Here is a 3128-nt window from a genome sequence, read left to right as displayed (position 1 = left end):
GTTTTGAATCCTTTGACAGACAGGGAGTGGGAGCGTAACATTGTGCTGCGAGCTCTCTGTGGCAAGAATTTCAAAAAGCACCGGAAATTTTAACCAATTCTAAGCCAGGCGCGGATACTGTGTTAGTATTATGTTATGTACTCCTTCAAACAAATGACCAGAGTTGAAAATGGGATTTTTATGGCTGAGCGTTAATGATGTAAATGTACTGCAAAATCAAGCATTATTGAACATTTTTTTCAATATGGACAGACACCAACATATTAGAGATCTTAGAAGTGGAAGCATTCTGTATGGGGATGATGTTATTCTCATTTTTCTTAATGCTTATAGTTGTTTTTTTTTTAAATATACAATAATACACATTAAAAGTCCTTCTGTCATGTCCTTCCATTGTTCCCTTTTGTTTTTTCTGTCTTCCATTCATAGCTAATTCACTTCTTTATTTGCCCTGTCTTTGCTTATTTTAATCCTGGTCCTCTTTTGGTGCCTGTCTGTTGGGTTTTCCAATCCTGTGCAAAATAATGACAGTAAATGAATGCATTTTAAATTTTTAAATTGGCATAAAGGACTCAGAATATTGGAAATTTGAGTCTAGAACAGAATTTTTAATGTAGAAACCCCATGCAACTGCTTTATGAGTTTGTAGATAAAGGTGCAGCGAGATGAGTTGTTCCAACAGAAAACCATGGGTTTGCAAATGCTCTACATGCTAAATGTCATTAATATCTGACCACACCCACGTCTCATGCTGCATATGACAGACAGAGGTTTGATCTGGAATAATACAAAGTGCTGTGCAGATTTTTATTTATTTATTTTTTTCCATTGAGGGCACACTGAAATATTTTTACATCAAAGTGAAGTTGTGCTTATGCACAAAAAAAACAACAAAAAAACAACAACACAGGATGAATTATGCTTGTGTGCTTTTGGTATAGAGGATTAAGACATGGAATGGTGTTTCATAAAAAGAGGACTAAATTAGAATAGAAGTAGAGCAGGAGTATGGTGAGTAAGATAGAGCATGTAGGAGAGTGTGGGTATGTGTGAAAGTGTTTTGTCACAAAAGCATAAGTACAGGCAGTTACATAGCAGATAGCATTAAGTCTAAATTCCCCCACTTTTGTCCTCTCCATCTGTTTTCTATATCTGCTGCATTCTTTTAGGATGTTCACATTTTAGATAAGCTGTTTTGTTGTGAAACATTTATCTTAGGATATTAGAATAATTCAGTGTACGGTGTTTGTAATAGCATAACTTAATCTTATGTCTGTGTTCTACACTATATGCTTTTGTTAGAGGAGGATATACAGTGTAAATGTCAGCAGCCATGAATTAATTTCTCAATTTCTTTTATGTCGCTTTAATAAAACAAACCAAATATTGAATCTTTTATTGAGTTAGTGTGCTAAAAAGGTTTTACCTGTGCATCTCTGCAGTAGGGGTGGGCATTTATTGTGTTGTTTTGATTTTGATTCATCACTGTCATTTTTTTATTGTAATTGTCGATTGCGGGGAAAAAAAAAAAAACTGACAGTATGATCAGAAATTTTATTTTTGCTTCCCCCAACCCCCATTATCATTTCCATGAGTGCATCAATAAATTTGAAAATATCATTAAACACAGTTACTGTGTGCATTTCAGTGATATGTCATCCTTTTTAAAGCAAGTAACCTAGGGATGTTCTTCAAGAACGATATTTAGAGTTGTGTCACTTTATTTCTGTGCCACGCAGTCACAGTCATACAGCTGCCTAAAAAAAAATTAAAAAAAAAATAAAAAATGTGTAACTTTTTTATCGTTTTTTTCTTTGTTACTATCACTACCACAAAAATACAACACAAATTGATTAAATATGTGAAAAATATTTGTCAAAAAAAAAATGCCACTAGTCATAGCAGTATCCATGTTTTGGAGTGAGTTATAAAGCCTAGCATAATCTCACCTGCTCAGCCAATCACATCATATGCCTCCGTCCCAGCCTATCGGCACCCGTCTTTTCTTTAGCTCCTCCAATCATAAGGCATCGCTCCCTTAATAAAGCCCAGCCTCCTCTCTGCACCTGCTCCTCGGCTGAGCTTCAACACACCGCCACCCGTTCTCCACTTTCAGCTCCCGACTTCTTCAGGATCCCGTCAGTTCTTGGCCATCCTCTCCACCATCAGTGTCCGGGCCCCGGAGGGGAAAACGTCTCTAATCCTCATCCACAGCGGCTCATCCTCTCAGACGCCACGTCTTCTGCCAGGGTCAGAGAATATTACATGTCAAATAAACTTTCTAACAGCTTCTGAGTCTCCCCAGGTTAAATTATGAGTTGGGAATGCCTTTATTTGTCCACAAGACAACTTTTAGTTGGGCACGCGCCAAATCTGTAAATGACAGGAATCCCTATAATAAAGTCTTCTCTTCAGTTTGCCATAATCCATATATATTAGATGAAACAAAGATTAAAATTAACAGCAATGAAATAAAATAATAAATTGCAGGAATAAAAATCAGTTACTCGTGTTATCTTTAATATGTAATTGTGTAAATTATGTTAATTTTTTTAGTGTACTGTACATTCTTTTCTTATTAGAGACCACTTTCAAACTGCAATATTCAAAGATGCGTTTATGCGAGACACAGTATTGGTTTCAAAAATTAAACGCATTAAATAAAAACCAAAACACAGCCACAAAAATTTAGACCACTGCTTTTAAAGGCGTACTTAAAGCTTCCTTCTGCAAGGCGCTCACAGTGGATGCACTTGTGCATTTTAAAATAAATTATTCTTACTGGGTTTTTTTTTTTTTCTCTCCATCAGTTAAGAAAATGTTCTGCAGTTTGGAAATGATTTCCTAGGGGCTACAGATTAAAAAAAATAAATAAAAAATGTTTCAACCTCAACAGCATGATCTTTTTGGAAAGACGAGCTGCGTGGTTATTTAGCTTCTCTCTAATGCTGTGCTTCTTTTTCTTCAGATACAGATTTGCTTTACCAATATCTGTATTGACAGCCCTAATATTATTCTTGGCCAATTTATTTCATTGTTTTGATCTTGCAGTTGAATTACCCATGTACGTTTCAGAAAATGTCGAAGTAGTGCGGTGTAATGAATAACAATGCTGTTCTCAGTGTGCA

At 35.7% G+C, this 3128-nt stretch overlaps 1 long non-coding RNA gene across 1 annotated transcript; it reads right to left on the bottom strand.

Moving 5' to 3' along the window:
• Window positions 1–1540: 1540 nt before the first annotated feature.
• LOC103133926 (uncharacterized) lies at window positions 1541–2311 on the bottom strand. The gene is made up of 2 exons (XR_475792.2): window positions 1950–2311; window positions 1541–1757 (listed from the first exon to the last, which is right to left on the bottom strand). It is a non-coding gene; the product is annotated as an uncharacterized LOC103133926 (long non-coding RNA).
• Between the last annotated feature and the right edge of the window lie 817 nt (window positions 2312–3128).

Source organism: Poecilia formosa, unplaced genomic scaffold (genome assembly GCF_000485575.1).
Source record: "Poecilia formosa unplaced genomic scaffold, Poecilia_formosa-5.1.2 Scaffold14, whole genome shotgun sequence".
Taxonomy (NCBI): Eukaryota; Metazoa; Chordata; class Actinopteri; order Cyprinodontiformes; family Poeciliidae; genus Poecilia; species Poecilia formosa.
Note: the sequence above shows the minus strand (reverse complement) of the source record. Positions and strands in the feature narration are given on the sequence as shown.